Source organism: Peromyscus maniculatus, chromosome 3, assembly GCF_049852395.1.
Source record: "Peromyscus maniculatus bairdii isolate BWxNUB_F1_BW_parent chromosome 3, HU_Pman_BW_mat_3.1, whole genome shotgun sequence".
Lineage (NCBI taxonomy): Eukaryota > Metazoa > Chordata > Mammalia > Rodentia > Cricetidae > Peromyscus > Peromyscus maniculatus.
The window spans coordinates 36,122,340-36,145,173 of NC_134854.1; the positions used below are offsets into that span (position 1 = coordinate 36,122,340).

Here is a 22,834-nt window from a genome sequence, read left to right on the forward strand (position 1 = left end):
AAAAACCAAACACTAAAACACTACAGTATCCAGGCATGATGGTGTACATTTAAAATCCAGCACCAAGAAGACTAGGGTGTGAATACCGTGAGCTCAAGATGCCTACAATTTCTGATAAAAAAAGAATTAATATAAAACTAGGGCAATTAAACATACTGCAAGTTTAGGAGGAAGAGGATTTTTCAGTTTTAGTTCCTGTTTCTATCATGTAACAGTGACTGGACTTGAAAAAAGTTTTAAAATTCCATCTTGTTTCTTTCATTCTTTCTTTTTTCCACTTTTCCTTTTTCTTTCTCTGGTTCTTCCTTTTCCCTTTCCTTCTCTTCCCCCATTCTTTGATTTTCCTTCTGTCCCTTTCTGCTCTTATTTTTCACCCCTCCCCTTTCTTTTATCCTCCCCCGTCCCCCCCCCCATTTTTATGATGCAAAGCTGATTTATTTTCCTAGAAAATGAAAAGCAAGCCCTCCTCAGGCAACTGTAAAAGATGAAGACTAAAGTCACTGACACCAAGACTTCTACCTCGTGAAGAGCTGCTGTTCTGTTCCCAGGTGTAGTTGGCCTGCCAGGGTCTGTGCCAGGCTGTGTAGACAAGCCTTCTGTCTCCTGTGCCCAATCTTCTGCTTGCTTCTGATAAGCAATTTCCCATTCCAAGTGCTCCTCATTCCTCGTCTGTTTAATCAGGAGTCTCCACAAGTCTCAACAAATTGTGGTTGCCAATCTCAGAGGTTGAGGTATTCCCAGTCTCCCAGGAGTTTAGTTAATAAAAATCTCTGACTTCAGAGCCCACATCGGACCTTGTCTGACATGTTCCCGGCTGTCTATTTCAGGCCTCTGAATGCCTGGAATGCAGAGCCATCTCATCAGGAAAGACTTCTCTTTAACTTGGTCTTGAATAAACATTACAAAAAAAAGAGGCATTCCTGTCTTCGTTTACTAGTACCTCCCTCCCTGCTTCTCGCCACCTTCCTCCCTCCTACCCGAGCCTTCTGTTGCCTGGTGGGTCTTCAGCTCCTTGGGTCATGCTGTCTGAGCACAGCTCTGATCTCAGTTTCTTTGTGTATGATCCTGGAAAAATATGTGACACAGAGTTGTACATTTAGACAGAACCAAAAAAAAACCCTTCATAATTGTGCAAATTCAGGAGTTGGTAGATTTTAGAAACTATTTTTAAATTCACTCTCCATTTAATTTTTAACTGTTATACATGTAGAGGCATTCTCAATGACTGGAAGGATGTAAATGTCATTATTTAAAAATAAGAAAATAAAATGAGATTCTATGATCCTCAAGAGGATTGAAAGCATATGATTCTTAGATGCTTCTGAATTAGAATCATTTAGGAACCTTGCCTTTGGTCATGTCTCTCAATTCCTTATTTTCTTTAGCCTGCTTAAGAGACTTGGCCAATATCAAAAGTCAAATGTCCAGATTCAGGCAGGAAGGATCCTTTCTCATCCTTTCTCAAAACTGTAATAACATAGGAAATTTTCCCTATCTCCTTATCTTAAACTACCTCTTCTACTTAATTTACAGTAAGCCAGCAAGAATCATTTGAGACTGCAGAGAAAAATAATCAAAAGGACTGAATACTTCACCCTGTCGCTTTTCTAAATGTTTAGAGAGATAGATAGATGATAGATGATAGATAGATAGATAGATAGATAGATAGATAGATAGATAGATAGACAGATGATAGATAGGTAGATAGATAGATAGATAGATAGATAGATAGACAGATGATAGATAGATAGATAGATAGATAGATAGATAGATAGATAGATAGATAGATAGATAGATAATAGATAGGCAGACAAATGATAAATGGAAGATAGATGATAGTAAGATGGATAGATGATAGATAGATAAGAGATGATTCTTTAAGCAAGTGCATTTGACATATGACAGAGACCCTGTGAAAAAAATTTTTAGAAGCAGACACTGAACAAAAGCCTCAGCCATGAGGAGAACATTGTGTGTCTAGACTGTCTGTGTTGGTGTCTGCCTGTGGCCTAAAGTGATTGGAGTCAGCTGATACACAACTACAACACATAGAAAAGTCCTCCTATTTTGTATTCAAATTCACACATATGTGCATGTGCACACATACACACATATGTACACATAACATACATACACACTCTGGGAAATTTTAATGTCCAAAATTTAAGTGTGGTACATACTAAAGAAATGAAGTCTTGTAACTAGCAAATATACATATTTTAGCCATTTTCTCTGAGAAGTATTTTAATTACTATCATTTCTGTGGTTAGCAAGGATAATTTATGGATTTTATTACAAAACAATGAATACATGTATTATTCTAGGTGTGCAGCCCAGTATGGAAGCCACTTTATAATGTGTGTTGATTTACATTTTGACTATTTCTAATTTTACTGAAACTTAAAATCCTCAAATATTACCTATTATCTATTATTCAACATCTGGATATCTGTTCATGTCTCTGGCTGTTGAATTACACCACAGAAATATATTTGCCATTACAGAAAGTTCTCTTGGATAGTGTATTTGCTATGTATATGTTCAATTCAGACAACTCCTTTAGATTCTAAAATCATCCCTTTTTCCAGGCTAAGTTTTGTGTATTTTCCTTACATTAATTTATACTCTGTGTTGTATTATTTTCTGTGACTGTTCTAAAATTGGAAATATTAGCAATGACCCCAGCAAGAGGTGATACTTGAGAATAGTCCATTAAGACAATCTACCCCACAAAGTCAGCTGACCCAGACCCTTACTGTCTTATTGCTCGGCACCCTATCCATGTAGATTCTTGCACAGACTCTGGGGGAGCTGTCTCAACTTACCATCATCTTCCTACTTATACAAACTGACAGCAGAGAAAGAAAAAGTTTTGTTTCCTTTAAATACGTATATCAGAAATCACATACATTGCTTCCTGTTTGGACAGGAAATGCTTCCATGGCCACACCTACTTATATGGCTACCCAAGAAGAGAATCTTCAGCTTTGTACCAATGGTAGTCCATTTATGGTGCTGTCACACACAGATGTGATCATTTATAAAAAACTAAAGTTTATTTAGCTAGTGGCTCTGCAAGTTGGGGATTCCAAAAACATGTTACAAGCATCACTTGTCATCTGGTCCAGGACTTTTTGCTGCATCATATCATGGTAGTAGCCATCACACAGGGAGACGGCTCAAAAGTCTCTTTTCTCTTCTTACAAAACTACAAATACCACCACATGTTCCACTGCCATGACCTCATTTAATCTTAATTAACTTCTAAAGGTCTTGTCTCTATCTGTATTTTAGAGATTAAATTTTCAACACTTAAATTTTAGAAGACTATATTTGAATCTCATTAGTATCTTTGGGACTAAAATCTCTATTCCTTCAGAGGATAAAAGGAATTAATACTGCCAAATGCCAATACATTGAAAAGTCATATATATATATATATACTTTTAATGATCTCTTACACTTATAATTATTTTTCTGTTTCTTCTTTCTTATGGCTGTTTGGGTGAAGAAGATCCAAAGTTGTGAATGCAAATACTGAGAACAGGTCATTTTTATTATCCTGTGACATTGTAAGAGAGTTAATATACTAGTTTCATTTCCTAAACCCTATAGGTAGTGACACTTTCTTCAAACCCAAAAGAGAAATTCACTTCCATTTAGCAAAAACACTGCAGAAACAAAAATATTAATTCAAAATATTCTTAGGTCTGACTAGTTTATTTATCTTGATGAGCAGTCACATAAACTTTATACTATATATTCATTTGCCTGTGTCTTAATGCTGGATATTTGAAACAGAAGTTTATTTCTTCTTGAGCCATAGAATAGAATGTTTTAATTACATCTTTTATACAGAGTGCACATTTTATTTTATTTTATTTTATTTTAAGTTTTTCGAGACAGGGTTTCTCTGTGTAGCTTTGCGCCTTTCCTGGAACTCGCTTGGTAGCCCAGGCTGGCCTCGAACTCACAGAGATCCGCCTGGCTCTGCCTCCCGAGTGCTGGGATTAAAGGCGTGCGCCACCACCGCCCGGCTCAGAGTGCGCATTTTATGATAAGCATGAATTAAAGATTACTGTACATAATATCTAATGACTCAATTAATAGAACAGCATATTTTAATTTTTATAAACTATCAGTTATGGAACTACAATATAAATGCAATTTAAAGTACATATACTTTATTATTACTTAATTAATAATAATATAAATTTTAAATTGAGGAATCTCTTTTAATTCAGCTTCTTATTACTTTGAGATGGATTATTACTTTATGTTTGGGAAGGTAGATGAAGTGAATCTTCATGAAAAGTAGAACAGGACGTAATTCTCCAATTTGAGAACAGAGCCTTCATTTGAGGCCCTGAGTTTATGATTTACAAAGCAGCTGGCACCATAACCAGCTTGGGATAACAAGGTCAGGCTGTCTGTGAAGCAGTGACACTATTAATAGAGATAGATGGAATACTGAGTCATCTCCCAAAACTTCTCATTCTACTTGGAAGTATTCATGATTTAAGCAGCCAAATACCATAATGAATTGTATGATACAATAATCTGACTTGTAAAAGTAAGTATGCCTTTCAAAATCAAGCTCTCAATATGTGCTTTTGAACCATTAAAACTTGAGTATAACATCACAGTCCCCTTGACATTTCATGTGTGAAATATTTCTGGATCAAATATTTTGTTGTATTGATCATTTCATTCTGCACATGCTTACTTGTTTCTACCCTCAAAATATTCCTTGCTTTCTCAGTCTCTGCTCTCACATAAAGCTTTTATTTCCTGAAAACAGGACCAAAATTCCAAGTTTTTGCATCCCAGATATTTAAAATATAAACATAGGATCATTCATAGTTTGAGTATAGCATATATGTTTTATATAGGAAACAGAGAGGACCATGAGAGAAAATTAGAAACAATAAAATAAATCTTCCTCCAGCAAATTTAAGATGTATGTAAACATAAAAATTGAATATTTATCTTAAAAGTTAGTCTTTTTCTCCTGAATGCAATGATTTTAAAGTCCTAATATTTAAACTTACAGGAAAACATTTATAGTATTTGTTTCAATTTTATGTTGTTATCCCAGATATTAGTAAAATAAATGGTACCAGAAAATGAAGCATAAAATATTTTTGTTTGGTCTCCCATAGTATCTGACCAGTAATTGATAAAATAAAATGTATAAAGAACAATGTTTTATACCAGCTCTCTATTCAGGCTTTCCATTTATTTTTACAATGGGAAAATGATATGTCACAGTGCTTTAACTTTCTGCTGCTACAATGAAACACTTGAGATAAAACTTGTGAAGGGAACAGTATTATCTTGCCTCACCATTTCAGGCATAAATCAGTCCTTTTGCTTTGGGCCCCTGGGGAAGCAGAATACCTTGAGAGGGGCATGTGAGGGAGTCAAGAAGAAAAATAAGAGTGAAGATGGGGCCACAGCCCCATAATTACTTTCTGAGATACACCTTGAATGACTCTATGATAGTCTTGTCATCTTGACTGGTTTGGGGGATGCCTCAGACTAGTGACCTTCAACACTGAATGGGTTTGGGAGATATTTGCAAAGATGATTGACATGTGGTAGAATAACTGAAGGGGGAAAGTCCTCTGAATGTTGGTGTACCCTCCATTAGACTAGTAGCTCAGATGGAAGAAGTTGGAAGAACAAGAGACCAGTGCATCCAAGCAAGCTCCATGATTCCCAAACAAGTATATTTACTATTGTTACCATTGGACATTCAATGCCAAATGTCTACCATTGCTGCCATTGGTAGGTTTACTGTTTTTATAAGCATACAGAGACAGGATACACTTCTGTGTATCTTTTTCATCATATCATGCTCTTGAATCCTTTTTCTACTTGCCTACAAACCATGATTTAATTTCTGCTAGTCTTGACACAGCCTTTTAAGTGAGTTGGCACAGCAAGTTGGATAAAACAGACATAAAGCTGTCATCAGCACAACATTGCTGTCAAACTGAAGGTCAGGCACTGAATGTGACCTTCAAGGCTCCACACCATCAAGTGATCACCTGCACTTTTAATCAACCAAAGCTTGAAACATAAACCTATGATGCTCTTGCCCATTCCTAAGCCCCATAAATGGCAGAAAATGAAGAGGTGAGTTAGATTTATTAAAAATAATTAATAGCTTGGTATGGCTTTGGAACATGTTGAATGGCTATGAAATATTCAAAATATTAAGAAAAAATTATGTCATCTTAAAGAACCTAAAGTTTTACCCACTATGCTATGCAAAAACACTAAATAACTTTAGATTAATACCTTAGAAAACCATCCTTGGAAATGTGGATAGTTGATCAGAGTGACAGACAAACAGAGACAGAGAGAGACACACACAAAAAGACACACAGAAAAACATACCAAGAAACAAAGAGATAGAGACAGAGAGAAGACAAGACAGTTCATCTACAAGTAAGAGCTGATACTGAGCCAAGATAAGAAAATGGCTCTAAAGAAGAAATTCTTTAAGGATAGGGTCTATTTCATATTCCTTTTTTGAGCTCTGAACACTTAAGAAAATCTTGTCACATATCCACACTTAATTGCAAATTACATTCTAAATGAAAAATGTAGCTAGTATAAAAATATAGACAAAATATAGATTATAAACACATTTTCTAGTTTATTCACTTAACATAAGGGCACTGTTGTGATCAACCTGGAAGTAGCATTTTCATGGCCCATTAGCATATTTCAAGACTTCCTTCAGTTGGGCTCAACTGCCTTTACAATGTGAACACTCAGAAGAAAATGACTCAACTCGCTCTTGTTTTTCAAGGTTTCCTGTATTATTCCATGTTCTATTGCAGTGAAGTGACACTATGACCAAGGCAACTCTCATAAAAAGAAAACATTTAATTGAGGCTTGGTTTACGGATTCAGAGATTACAGATTCAGAGTCCATTATCTGCTATGGGATGGTCTGTATGTCAAATCTGTTGCTCTGATTGGTCAATAAATAAAACACTGATTGGCCAGAGGCTAGGCAGGAAGTATGGGCAGGACTAACAGAGAGGAAAAAAGAGAGAACAGGAAGGTGGAAGGAGTCACTGCCAGCCACCGCCATGACAAACAGCATGTGAGGATGCCGGTAAGCCACGATCCATGTGGCAAGGTATAGATTTATGGAAATGGATTAATTTAAGCTATATGAACAGTTAGCAAGAAGCCTGCCACGGCCATACAGTTTGTAAGCAATATAAGTCTCTGTGTTTACTTGGTTGGGTCTGAGTAGCTGTGGGACTGGTGGGTGACAGAGATTTGTCCTGACTGTGGGCAAGGCAAGAAAACTCGAGATACAATTATCCTCATGGCAGGGAGCATAGATAGCATCAGGCAAACATGGTAGCTGAGAATTCTACATCCAGATCCAAAGGCAGCAAGAAGAAAGAGAGCTTTTGAGCCTGGCTTGGGAACTGAAAAACCTCAAAGCCCACCCCCAGTGGCACAGTCCCCCACAATGCCAAACCCATCCAAACAAGGCTTCACTTACTCCATGAAGGAGAATCCTTTCAAATTAGAGGGCCACTCTCTAAGCATTCAGATATTTAAGTCTTTTTTTTTTTGAGCCTATTCTTACAAACTACCATACTTCCCTTTCCTCAAAAAGAGAAAAAGAAAAGCTAAATGTTCCTTACTTAACAAATATGAGGATACTTAATTTCCTTAGCTGATAGCATAGGTTGTGTCGGGAATGATTCTCTATTGAATTCAATTTTCTTTCTCAGTCACAATGTCAGGATTTCATGTTTGTTTTGTTTTGTTGCAGGTAAGTACTTGTCTATTTCTCAATATTCCCAGAACTTCATAATTGTCTAAAGTAATGTTCATTGATTAGTTATAAACAGGCATATTTGGGTAACCAATATTCCTTGTATTGACATAGAATTTGGGGGGGGGGGAATGAGTTCAATGGAATATAAAGGAGAGTGTTGTCCTAAAAAGCTTTGCAAGTTTGAAGTATGTAGATTTTTGCTATCTACAGTCTCACTGTCTTCTCTTTCTACATGCACATAGAAAGGGACTGTAGTTGTGAGTGGCATGAGAACAGTGTAGTTGAAGGGAGCTTTCTCTGACAAATCCTATCAGCTTATAGTGTCATCCAGATTAAAGTCATGCATAGAGCATCTTTGATTTGGTTTCATGAATAGTTCATTGGGATTTATTTTGTTTCCTTTGTGTAATACAGCTCACACCATTATTTCCATTGTGATCATATAAATGTTTTTACTTTTCATGTTCAGTGTGATTCATTAAAATCTTCATGACTTTAACAACCAGAGAAACTGGTGTGGATTCAGTAACTAATGCTTAGATTAGAGATAGGTGTCCATAAGGAGGGCTCAGACCCCATAATACTTAGTCCAGACCAGTGTGAGAAAATTACAATCACAGTCCAGTCCTTTTGCTACCATTGGAAGTCTCTTTGTCCAGTTTTTCTGATTAACCTGCAATGTTATCATGGCAAAAATGGAGGAAAAAGTTTACATACAACAAACATTTATTGAGCAAGTCAATCCCAAAGGCAAAATGAAAAGTTGGCCTCAAGTTATGACAATCTGAAAGAATCGGTGGTAGACCCTCTCAAATAAAGACCAGCTCAGACCAGTTATTTGGGGCTAAGACTATATAACCAATTCTCAACTAATGTGGTCAGATGACTATTAAACATTGTATTTACTGAAGTACTGTATGCATGTAATATGTATTCTGGATACCTATTATAGGCTATGACTTGGAGGTTTTCACACTTTGTGATTTTACACAGTATGAAATAGCCCATCACTGCTTTTAAAGAATTTATTCCTGCCGGGCGGTGGTGGCGCACGCCTTTAATCCCAGCACTCGGGAGGCAGAGCCAGGCGGATCTCTGTGAGTTCGAGGCCAGCCTGGGCTACCAAGTGAGTCCCAGGAAAGGCGCAAAGCTACACAGAGAAACCCTGTCTCGAAAAACCAAAAAAAAAAAAAAAAAAAAAAAAAAAAAAAAAAAAAAAAGAATTTATTCCTTTCATTAAGTGACAGATTATAATTTAATTGACTCTTCAAACTTGGTGTCTAGTTTTGATTTAACCACCTTTGTCCTTCAAACAGCATGACATTTACTTTTCTTAACAAGTTAGACATAAAACAAATATTCTTCAACTTTCTTTCAAGTCATTTATTCCTCAACAAAAAAGTGTTTAATGACTTCCTCTCTAAGTGTCCTGAATTTATCTGCATCTTTCTACTGATATTCACACATATCACATTGGTGGCTTCAATGTCTGTAGGGAGGCATCTATAGAGTAACTACTTAGCTAAGACTTAAAACCCAGGGACCAGGAGAAAAGATACTGTAATAGGACTTGTGTGACAGTAGTGTGGTGCAGTTGTTGGGGACACAGGAGATTGTGAGGAGGAGGAGGAGGAGGAGGAGGAGGAGGAGGAGGAGGAGGAGGAGGAGGAGGAGGAGGAGGAGGAGGAGGAGGAGGCCAGGAGTGCTTCTGTACAAAGTCTCACAACTCTGGGGTTTTGACTGGGCCTTTCTATTTCTAGTAGCTATACTAATTTACTCCATAAATTAGTATAGCTACTAGAGTAGAGTGGAGTACACATTAGACAGGGATATCCCAGTGGGTGAAATATGAATGAGTGTAGGGTAACAACAAAGCTAGTGGCCCAGTAATAGAATGGACCAGGGGTTGGAGCACGACACTGTCAGGACGTGCAATACGCCTCTGGAAATGGCTCAGAAATGGCTACTTTTTCCTGAGGGAAAAATCTATATGTGCAGCAGCTGAATGTCTCTCTTAGGTTTTCTTTGTCTGAATTGCTAATATTACCTTATGGAAAAGATTCTAGTATTCTCTATGGAGTGGGCCACTAGTAACCTAGTGGTTCCTTCTGCATGACTGACGACAATGGCCTTGACTTTCTTTTTTCTTCAAAACAATCGCCTAGTCTCCTCGGTGTGCTGAAACCACAGCAGTCTTTTCTGCTGTTATTTTCTCCCCAGTGTAACACTGTAGAATGATAAATGCAGATATTTTCCTTTTCTTGTTGTTAGTGAGGTCATTCCCAAGTCTTTTCAATATTTATTTCTCACAGTACTTCAGTGGTATAGGAGCTATAGTGAGTACTGAAATGATCATTTGGGAATCTGAAAGTTATGGGGCCATCCTAAACTTCGAACTCTGACTCATATTTACACCCACAAAACATTGATTTGATTTTTAATTCAAGTCTGAATTTGAATATACTAATATGAAAAATTTGACATAGGAAATAAACAAGATTTTAACAATTTTCTATTTCAATGTATTTATCTATTATCTACATGAACTTTCAGGTTTTAATGTTTAGCACTCAAAAAGATTGGAGAGCTGGCATACATGTCCTACCACACCATGTATCAATATAATGAGTCTATTAGTACAAAATACCTACTGATCATTACCTCAATTTGTGTATGCAATATATTTTAAAGTTGTCACAGAACATTCAGGTTTAATGTCATGATATTTAGAAATGGCCATTTACTGGAAGCAATGTTTCCATATAGTGCCTCATTAAACTGAGAACCACATTTGAGAAAATTTCAATTAAAATATTTAGACATTAAGGGTCTAAAAATCCTTTCTTTGATCTTTCAATAGACTTATTCTTTGGTTAAAGATTGTAAGATGTTTTTATTTGATAAGATATTATATTATCAAAATAAACATCTTTATTATCATAATTGAAAACTGAGCAGTCCTCAAAGTTAATATACATTAACTACTACGCAATGTTAGTCCATTTTTTGATGGATATATCAACCAAATTGTGAAAATGAAATGCATCTAAGTAACAGAGATCATAACTCTGGGGATGAAACATACACCATAGGATCCAGCATGGATATGAATGATGCAAGTCATGAACATTCTTCAAATAACACAAGACTCAGAGGGAGTTTTATAGAAAACACTCAGTTTGTATGATGGTGATCTGCTCTGTATTCACTGCTGCTATTTTCATAATAGCATAGGTGGACTCCTACCAAACCACAGAATGGACACAGCCCATGTGTTCATGCACAACCCTCACCTGTTCTCAGAAGCTCCAGCTGCGTAAAGGTGTTCTGTTCCTTCAGCTTGCAGATCAAGGCACATTCAGAAGCAATATGTCTCATCTCTGTACACAGGCATAGTGCTCAGCCTCTTGGGGAACCATTCAACTCAAGCATTACTAAGTAGTTCTCACAAAACCATTTAGAAGATTTCATTCTTTCTGTAACAGTTAGCAAATAGAGAACTCAGGCATTGACCACAAAAAAAATGACTTATGGCACAATTCACACTATAAAATGATATTCCCAAGTTTAGAAATTTAAGAATCTTCAAAGGTTAGGAATTTGACTTTTGGGAAAGCAAACAAATCAAGGGTAATGACTATAATGTGTACATGAAGGGTAGATGAATAAAACACCTTTGTTCTGTACCAACTCAATCTATTTGGAAGAGAACATTTTCCGCAGAGGCAGGCAATGTCTTTGGAAGTCAGCCACATACTCTTCACCATCATGGGTATTACATATGAACCTCCTTTTAGATGAAATTTCCTTTATCTACAGCTCTTAAAAACATCTCATGTTTCTTTTGCAGTTTTTTTCAACACCATATGATTAATGATTTAGTCTAAGACACTTATCTGCTAATAATCCACAGGATGTCATCAAAATGTTTAGATGGATGGATGAGTACACAGCATCCAATTACATCCTGGAAAGTCAGATAAAATGTCATGTGAGTGGAGTGAAATGCGTTAGAGTACACAGCCACACACATGCACAAATACATGAACACATAAACATAACCTTTCTATTTGGAATTCCATCTCACCATAGTAAGGTCCTCTAGATTTACCAATCATTTTGTTACTTAAACTAGTGACTCAAATTATTATCCACTTGGCGGTGGGTAGCATCACCCCAATTCACACCCACGTCAATACCACCAAGGAATATATGGAGAATGTTGCAATTTTAAATGCTGAATTACTCATTTCCCATTTAAAGTGAGTTATTGATTCTCCTTAAATCTCACATTCAATAGATGCGTGAGTTTCTCTGTTCCATGCTGAAAATAGTCTCTTTACTTTCCTGCAACCTACATCTGTATCTGAAGTTATTTTATTTTAAATACTATAACTTAAGAAAATAACTATAAAACTAGTTAATGAAGAGATTTATGCAAAATTAATAGCAAAACTATTGTATATCTTCTCTCTGAAATTCATTTTATAACTGAGGGTGTGTATAGCACTGAGGTGTCTAGACATTGTAGTGATAATCAGTAATCATTTTCTTTCCTTTCCAATACATTCTTCTTTTAAGCCCATAAATAGAATAGATCAACCCTGGAGCTTTATTGTCCCAACCAAGCCCAAGAACAAATATGCATATATGTTTATAGATATAGATGCAGATATAGATAAAATTCTAGGCTGATCTAAACTAAATTTCAAGGCCTGTTCAAATATTTCCTTTTATTCTTATCTTAAGGCTAGAGGAGTGGAGAAACTGTTGAGGGAAATGAGTTCTGTTTGTTTATCCCTTTTTAAAAAATATCTTCTAGGCTTCATTTATTTGAGTGATGATATTTACCTTAGTTTTCTTTCTTCTTCATCCGGGATTATAACAATAACAACAGCAAAAAATGAGAAAGAATGGAAGAATGCATATATTGACCAATACTGTACATACTACCTCAAGTCAATGGCTATATTGTTTCCTAATAAAACCATAGCAGATCAGTTTTAGATTTTAAACATCTGACCTAAAAGTTTCTCACTGAAGACTTGCTTTCATGCTCCCATAAAGTGTCATAAAATCTTCCAAATGAAGGACTACCAACAGTCCTATCCAGCCAGGATGCTTATGAACCAGAACAATGACTAAGATGATATTACATAACCCTAAGAGTGCAATGGTGGTATGCAAAACATGGCAATAACCAACAGCTCTCTAATTGGACTTAGAGCTTGTTGAACAAGAGGGAAATCATGCCTGGTACTGCAAACATACCCAACTACTCAGTGTTAGTTAAATCATGTATCCTAAAGGAAACCTCCAACAATCACTTTACTAAACCAACATAAACCCTGACTGAATTCTAAATATTTGTCCCTATACCCATCATCAATGAAATTTCTTCCTGCAACAGATGGTGACCACTATAGAAAACCACACCTAATCAAAATGGAGAGTTGTAAAGCCCATTACCAACTGATATATCTACAAAACAACTTCTGTAACCAAAGCTCAGTGATCACTGAGGATGTAGAAACATTCTAAATTCCAGAGGAATAGAAAATTGGCTATGGGATTGTGCTTCCTAGAAATGTCATAGAAACTATGCCCATAAAGTCTCACTAACATGGCTGCTGAATCATGACCCCGAAAAGAGCAACACCAATAGACTTGCTAATGTGGAAAAGGGAGAGTTACTAAAGCCTCCACCCTTGACAAAGAAGCATAAAAAAACTAAACATTTATAGAGCAAGAGAAAAAGTCTTTCTCAGGGAACAGTACACCAATACTAAAAAGCCACCTCTCTCTCTTTCTCTCTCTTTTCTCTCTTTATCTGAATTTGAAAGATGAGGTACATAGGAGGGCTTTGTGGAAAGAAAAAGACTTGGAAAATGATTTAACTTTTATCATTTCAAAATTTAAAAAACTACTTAAAAGTGTTACCTTAATTTTTTGAGAATTTCTTATATCAGTAGTGTATTTATATCATTTCCACTTCTCCCTACCCCTTGCAATTCCTCTTGTTTGCCTCAATTATCCTCAAATTTATGACCTAGTCCTAATATTGCCACCTATATGTACTGTACATGCATATCTTTCTACATATATATAAATATGTACATCTATATCCTCCTGAATTTGTTAAATTAACATATTGACAAAGAACTTACTTATCTCTTTGAAAGGAAAAAAAGTGTGTGTACAACACATTTTTCCTGGTCTAAAATTCTACTTATAGGCATTTTCCTCATGTTTCCTTGAAATTTTTTTCCTCTCTGTAGCTTAAAGGTGGGTGTGCCCCAAAGATTCATGTCCTGATACACTCTCGTTCAGGAAGCCCTGTGATTTGTAACCTTTATTCTGGATGGTTGGGGGTTTTAGTAGTCTTAATATCAGGGAAGGGACACCTTACCAAGAACCCAAGAGAAAGAAAGTACAAATTTCCCTGTTATATGTAAATGCAAATTTAATTAACTCTTATCTGATTAATATACTTACAGATTTTATACACATGATTTAGAGCTAAATTCTCTGGCTTCTTAAGCAACCCTATTATTATTTGAAAGTCTCATCTAACTCTACACAGGCAGAACAGTATCATGTTTTCCATGATTTCACTGCATACATAAATTTTAAGACATTATCATCTATTTTATTACTTCAAACTATAATAATTGTTGCCCATAAAATTCCATTGTTTAGGCAGTTCATCAAATGCTAATTCATTGAAGGAAATTTATTGAAACAATGAATTTTAGAACTAAATAATGTATAATATTTCCCTTTAAAGCTTAAGCATGCTGTTATAAATAACAGAATTTCCTTTTGCATGTACATGTGTAGCATATATTCTCAATCTACTTATTGATCATTAGACATATAGGTTGATTCCATTGTCTTGGTTATTGAGAATAATGCTAAAATTAACATGGTGGTCCAGATGTCTCTCTGATGTGTAGATATCTAATTCTTCTCATAGATACTTAAAAGTGAAATTGCTGTGTATGTTAATTCTATGTGAAGTTTTAATTTGTCAACACATTATCAAGTTACAAATTATGTATTACAACAATTTGAAGAGGTAGAGTTATTGTGTCACTATTGGTAGATTTCTACAGGATTTAGTTGACTTGTATGGAAACTAAGAATATTTCAGAAGCAGTGGGTTATATTCAAATGCATACCTTTCTCTGCCCCTCACATATTGATACCTCTTGCGCTGTCTGCCTTCCTGTGTCCTCATTGTATCATAGCAGGTCTGTGGCCAAGGTCCCAATGTAGATGCAAGTTACTGAATCAAAAGTAGACATTCCTTAATATGCTCATAAGAAGCAGAGCCAGATGTGGTGGAACGTGCCTTTAACACCAGTACTTGGGAAGCAGAGGTATTGAGAGCTGCTGGTAGCAAGAGACTGTGGATATACAGCAGGTGACAATGAGTGCTCAGCAGATCAACCCACCAGATTCTCTGATGGGGAGCCCCACCTGGCAAGAACATAGAGTTACTGACTGATAATGACCAGTTGCTCCTGTCTGTAATTTCTCTCAGATGCCATTTCATTTCTTCCCTAAGAACAGCTATGGGTGTTTCCCCACTGCTGGTGTGTTATTGGGCACTCATGTCCTTGGATCATTAGAAAGATGACTTCTCATTTAGCTGTATAAAATTGACATATAGAAAATATAGTAAGATATGTTTCATAACTAGATCTATTACCTCACAAGGAAAGTAGACCCTTAAAAGCCTGCTTTGTTCCTTTTGCTCAGACTGACTCCACATATTTAGTTCATTTCACCTCAGAGCAAGTTCAAACTATCATAAGTTTAAAACTTTACAATTATGCACAAGGTTAGAGTTGCAGATGTCTAACCACATAAAGCACTTTAAGAAAAGCATACCAGTTCTTTGCTTGCCAAGTCTGCTGATGAAGACCTATGTCTGTTTGTCACACTGGGCACTGCACCCCTCCTTCTGGTCCTAAGACCTTGAAACCTTGTGTTGCCATGGTAAATGGCTCTGTCCTTATCGTCTACTCTAGAAATGTGTTTTTGACCAATGAGAGATAACTCTTGTAACTTTTATTATTGCTTCAAGCCTCCTGTAAAAAAGAGTTATTATTGGGCTAGATGAGGAGAAGCAGGAGGATTAGAACACAGAATTAGAGCTAAGAAATTATAGACAATCAGGACAAGGAAATTAGAAAAAGGCAGAATAATAAAGAGACATGATTTGAATAAGACACATGTGAGCAAATTCATTTTTGCCTTCAGATACCCTAGTTCCTTTCACTTCCTGTAGTGTCTGATCTGAACCCTGAAGAGGTCTAAGGAGCTGACCTTCGAACAACCTTGATACAGAGACAGATAAATCTTTGTGTCTTCAAGGCCAACCTGGCCAAAAAGTGAGTTCCAAGGCAGCCCACTTTCCTGCTTTTGGTCTTCACTTTCCAGTGGGCTTTTATTTGCAGTATCATCTTTCATTTGCTTGCTAGCCATTTTATTGCTTTTCTGTACTTCACTTGTTTCTATTCTTTACCCATTTTTCCTGAGATATAGCATTTCTTTATTTGTATGAAATGCAAAGTAACTTTTTGACAGTATCACATATTGGCAAACATTTCACTTCTTTTTCCTTGTAATCTATTTGCTTATAACATTGTTTCTATGTAATACATATTTTCATTTTCAAATGAAATATTTCATATTAAATTACATGTTTTCTTCAACTTTCTTCCTTTCTTTTTTCATAAATGTAGACTAGTTAACTTGGTATCATTCATCCAAGAGTCTACTTTTCACAGTGATTTGAAAGTGATGCTTTCTATTTGCTTACTCTTATTGGAATACATTTTCCAATACATTATACTATTTTCTCAAACCTGCATTCCTATCCTTCCATTAGCATGCTGTGTATTGATTCAGTTGCTTTAGCTTTAACACACATTTCAATGTACATTTAATATAGAGTAAAATTGGATTTCCCATTAGCTACTGGACTTTCTGAACATAGATCCTCCTGTATCTATCAATCCCATACAGACCTCTGAATGATAATTCCATCATTTAATCATCATCATTGTCATTTTCATTTCTATTACATACAAAGTCAGCGTGTTATCCTATTTATTCAATCATTTTCAGTTCTGCAATAGTATTTTAAAGATTTATCCAAATAATTTATAGAATTTATTGTCATATGTGTCTTTTGAAATCTTATGCTGGTGGCACTACATCTATTTTTTTTTTCAATTTCACTGTTTTCTCTAACAGGTTATTTTTAATTATTAAGCAATAGTTTAATATATTTAAAAACCACTTCAGTTACTATATATAATATTTATATTTTTTGCTTTGTGTATAATTTCTGTTGGTTTTTTTTTTGTAGAAAGAATGAAGCTTTACAGTACAACTTTCTCTGGTCCATAGTGCTAAATCCACAAAAGATCATCTGTGTTCTGAAGACCCCTGAGCAATAGCTGCCCTGGGAATTCTTTCTGCTGTTTCCTCTCTTGGACCCCTGCCTCTTACCATCACACTGAGCCTCCATGCTCCACCCATACTCTGCATTCACTCCTCACTATGCTTTTGTGCTTTTACCATCTGTTGGAAAGATACTTTCGCTCAATGATTAATTTGGAATATAAGAATAATTATGTTATTTTCTCATTTTTATATGAAGGTGTTATGCCCTAAAGGTGTATTACTACAACCAAATCTATCATCAAATTGATTTTCAAAATACTATTTCTTTTCTTTAAGCATTTTTTGCTATAAGTTTTCAACCAGTGATAGGTTTCTGTTTGTGCATGTATGTGTATGTGTGTGTGTTTGTGCATATGTATGTACGTAGCTGCGGGTAAATTTTTTAATATTTCAGAACTATTTCAAATAATAAAACTATGCTGCAAGCTAAAGGAATTTAATACATAATGGCTTCAGTATCATTTGATCTAGTTATTACTGTTATATCATACACATATTTTTATTTATTTTTATCTCATATAACACATTCTGAAGGCGGCCTCACTTCCCTTCATTCCTTCCAGTCCCATCCCCCCTGCTCCACTGACTTCCCCTTTCCCCCAGATCCACTGCTCCTCCATTTACCTTCAGAAAAAAAGCAGCCCTCCAAGATGCAATAAGACTAGGCATAAACTCATATCATAGCTGAAGAAGACAAACCAGTAGGTGGAAAGTGGTCCCAAGAACAGACAAAGAAGTAAGAGACACTCCCGTTCCCACTGTTAGGATTCTCACAAAAACCCAAGCTAAACAACCACATGTATATGCAGATGACCTAGCTCATGCTCTCTGTCAGTTTCTTTCTTTCTTTCTTCCTTTCTTTCTTTCTTTCTTTCTTTCTTTCTTTCTTTCTTTCTTTCTTTCTTTCTTTCTTTCTCTCTCTCTCTCTCTCTCTCTCTCTCTCTCTTCTTTCTTTTTATCATTATTTTTTCTTTTATAATTTAATTTAATTTTACATATCAGCAATGGATTCCCCTGTCCTTCCTCCTCCCATACCCCCTCCCCCCAAATCACCCCCCATTCCCATGTCCTCCAGGGCAAGGACTCCCCTGGGGATTCAGCTCAGCCTGGTAGATTCAGTCCAGGCAGGTCCAGTCCCCTCCTCCTTTCACCCAGGCTGAGCAAAGCATCCCAACATAGGCTCCAGGCTCCAAAAAGCCAGCTCATGCACCAAGGATAGGTCCTGGTCCTACTGCCTGGGAGCCTCCCAAACAGTTCAAGCTAATTGACTGTCTCACTTATCCAGAGGGCCTGATCCAGTTGGGGGCTCCTCAGCTATTGGTTCATAGTTCATGTGTTTCCACTAGATGGCTATTTTTCCCTATGATTTTTCCAATCATGGTTTCAACATCTCTCGCTTGTACAATACCTCCTCTTTCTAGCCGGTTGGACTCCCGGAGGTCCACCTGGGGCCTGGTCGGGATCTCTGCATCCACTTCTATCAGTCATTGGATGAGAGTTCTACCATGATAGTTAGGGTGTTTGGCCATCTTATCACCAGAGTTCAGGCTTTCTCTCGACCATTGCCAGTAGTCTATTGTGGAGGTATCTTTGAAACTAGAGGAAAAGACAAATAAAGCAGAAGAAAACAATAAATCCCTTAAAGAAAACTATTGGAGAAATTATTTTGGCCACTTCACGTAGTTAAAAGGATATTTATTTAATGGCGTAACTCACAAATTAAGTGAAAGGTAGGTCGCGGGGTCTGGGAAAGGTGTATCGCAGTCCAGCAGTGTTCTCTGGAGCTCTGCACAGTCCACCTCCAATGTTCAGTGTCCCGGCACAGAGAGAGCACACAGAGCAAGCACTGGCCCATCCAGCTCTCAGGTCTCCAGGCGCCTCCCCTGGCCCCGCCTCATAGGTGTGACAGTTGCCAGAGTCTCAATGGGGGTTGGAACTTCCAGATCCAAGCTGGAATGGCTACCCACTACATCTCCCCCTTTTTGTCTAAATAAGAAGGTTTTAAACTAATACAAGACTATATACAAAGGAATGGTTATCAAATATTGTCCAGGAATAATGAAGGATAATGACCTAGATAAGATGTAACTACAACCAATGCAAACAATATCAAGCAAGAAACACATACTAAAATCCAGAGAAGTATAGAGCATAAGTAAATGGAATGTTATAAAGATCATTCAAAGGTGCCTATCCTAAAGAACCTGAATCTAATACTTAATATGTTCTATCTAAGATATTATATATACTAAGTTGTAACTATAACTGCTAGTCTTCAGTACTGTGGATATCACTCTATATAAATAAAACACTGATGGCCAGTGACCAGGAAGGAAGTATAGGCGGGACAAGGAGAGAGGAGAATTGGGGAAACAGGAAGAAGGAGGGAGAGACACTGCAACCACCGCCAGGACAAGCAGCATGTAAAGACGCCGGTAAGCCACCAGCCACATGGCAAGGTATAGATTTATAAAAATGGGTTAATTTAAGATATAAGAACAGTTAGCAAGAAGCCTGCCACGGCCATACAGTTTATAAGTGATATAAGCGTCTGAGTGATTATTTTATATGTGGATTGTGGGACTGTGGGGCTTGGTGGAACCTGGAGAGAAGCTCTCCAGCAACAGAAAACCACACACACAAAAAAGCAATGAAACAGGTGAGGGAAACAGTCCCAAGACCTGAAAAGGGAAATAGAAACAATGAAGAAGACACAAACAGAGGGAATGCTGGAAATAGTAAGTCTGAGTAAATGAACAGGAAACACAGATGCAAGCATAACCAACAGAATACAAGAGATGATGGAAGAGAGGTTCTCTGGTGTAAAGGATACAATAGAGGAAATGGATTCGTCAGTCAAAGAAAATACCAATGCCAAAAAATTATAACACAATGTCAGTTCAGTTTCTATGAGTTCCGATGAGCCTTGCTTAATTGATTCTGTGGACTGTGTTCTCCTGGTGTCCTTAACCTGGTGGCTCCTTCCTCCGCCTCTTCCTCAGGATTCCCTGAACTCTGAGTAATGTTTGGCTGTGGGTACCTACATTTACTCCTATCAGTTGTTGGATGAAGCTTCTTTGAGGACCATTATGCTAGACTCTGGTCTATAAGTCAGCAGAATATTATTAGGAATCATCATTTTACTGATTTGTTTGTTTGTTTTTGCTTTTTTGTTCAGTGATGTTTGGCCCTATGATAGGTCGCTGGCCTATCCTCTGGTTGTTGGCCATCCAGGCAGTGTAGGCCCTGGGCTCTCTACATTGGCATGCACCTCAAGTTAGATCAGTCATTGACTGGCCACTCCCACAAACTCAGAGCCACATTGCCCCAGCACATCTTGCATGCAGGACAGGTTGTAGGTGAAAGGTTTTGTGGCTGGTTTGGTGTTCCAGTCCCAACACTGGAAGCCTTGTCTGGTTACAGAAGATGGCTGGTTCAGGCTCCATATGCTTCATTACTAGGAGTCCTGGGCAGGGTAGCTTCATAGGTTTCAGAAAGTTTCCAGTGGTGTGTTTCCACACACCTCCAAACTCTCCCCCAAGTTCTAATCGCTCCTCCCTCCCTTCCCTTCCTCTTACAACTGATTCTTCTGATTTCCATGCCCACCAACCCCAGTCTCCCACAAAATCTATTCTATTTCCCCTTCCTAGGGAGAGCCATGCAGCTTCCTTTGAATTCTATTTCCCCTTTCCAGGGAGACCCATGCATCCCCATTTGAATTCTCTTTGTTACCAGACCTTTCTGGGCCTGTGGATTGTACCAGGGTCATCCTTTATAGCTAATGTCCACTTATAAGTGAGTACATACCATATTTGTCTTTCTGGGTCTGTGTTGCCAAACTTAGAGTGACTTTTTTCTACTTCCATCCATTTGCCTGAAAATTTCATGATGTCAATTTTTTAACAGTTGTGTAATACTCCATTGTGTAAATGCACCACATTTTCTTTATCCATTCTTTGGTTTCATCTCAGCTGTTCCCAGTTTTTGGCTATTATGAATAAAGCTGCTACCTGAGCAAGTATCCTTGTGGTAGGATGGAGCATCTTTTGGGTCTATGCCCAGAGTGGTATAACAGGGTCTTGAGGTAGATTGATTCCCAATTTTCTGAAAAATTGCCATATTGAGTTCCATAGTTTCTGTACTTGTTTGCACTCCCACCAGCAATGGAAGAGTGTTTCCCTTGCTCTACATCCTCTCCAGCATAAGCTGTCACTTGTGTTTTTTAATCTTAGTCATTCTGACAGTTGTGAAATGGAATCTCAAAGTAGTTTTAATTTGCATTTCCCTGATGGCTAAGGACATTGAATGTTTCTTTAAGTGCTTCTTGGCTATTGAGATTCCTCTAGCATACAGATTTTTTTTTAACAAAAGAATCCATATGTTAGTCCTTAAATCTTTAAAATTTAATTAATTAATTAATTAATTGTGTTTTTATGTTTGTGTTGTGAGTACACATGCTAGGGTGAGTTTGTGGAAGTCAGAGGGCAACCTTCTACTGTGTGGGACCAGATTATTCAACTCAGGTCCCAGGTTTAGAGGCAAACCTTTATACTCTGACAAACCATCTCGCTGCCCAGCTTAGCTCACATCATGTAAAAAAAAAATAGTTTCATTTAATTCTCTTAATTAAAAAAAAACCAAAATTCTAAAACTTGATGAACCTAATCAGGACCTGCATCTGTTCTGAAAAGAATTCCTTTGTGTAATATGGAACAGACATTCTTATTACTCAAGCATGTGACATGTGTGCAACAGTGTGAAGAAAGTATGGTTATTACAATTCAAATCAGACAAAATGGATGTCCTGAAACAGTGGCCCAAGAGCCAGGGAAGAAGAGAGATCAGAAGAACAGGACAAACCACAGCCAACCTCACCTCACTAACTCCTCAGCCTCCAAAGAGCCTCACTTCCTCTCCCCACCCAGCTACATCACTTCCTCTTTCTGCCCAGCTCTATCACTTCCTGTCTATCTGTACTGACCTCCAGACCTCTATGGTTATCTAGTGCTGGGAAATAAAAGTGTGTCCCACCATTCCTGGCTCTGTTCCCAGTGTGGCCTTGAACTCCTAGAGATCTGGATGAATCTCTGCTTCCCAAATGTTAGGATTAAGGGTATGTGCTTCCACCTCTATGTTTAATATAGTGTTTTGCTTTTTCCTCTGATTCTCAGAGAAGTTTATTAGGGTGCACAATATATTGGTGGACACAATATATCACCACAGTGTCCATTACTCAGAAAACGCAGACTAAGATTTTTTTACTCTGTGTGTCATGATAAGGAAAACCGGAGAAAGGATAGGAGGGGCTGGTAGGCAGTGAGAATTTATGAAAAGGGAAAAGACATAGAGGAGGGAAAGAAAGAAGAAGCCAGAGAAAGACGAGGACTCCAGAAGCCAGCCACCCAACTACATAGCAAGCCATGTAGTAAGAAACAAAGAAAGGAGTTCAGGAGTAGAAAAGGAAAAGCCCAGACACAAAAGATAGATAGGATAATTTAAAGTTAAGAAAATCTGGCAAGACACTAAGCCAAGCTA

At 37.2% G+C, this 22,834-nt stretch overlaps 1 long non-coding RNA gene across 1 annotated transcript; it reads right to left on the reverse strand.

The window, feature by feature from the left end:
• Positions 1 to 432: 432 nt before the first annotated feature.
• Positions 433 to 18,878, reverse strand: LOC121828272 (uncharacterized). The gene is made up of 3 exons (XR_013049582.1): positions 18,708 to 18,878; positions 11,113 to 11,295; positions 433 to 1,065 (listed from the first exon to the last, which is right to left on the reverse strand). It is a non-coding gene; the product is annotated as an uncharacterized LOC121828272 (long non-coding RNA).
• Between the last annotated feature and the right edge of the window lie 3,956 nt (positions 18,879 to 22,834).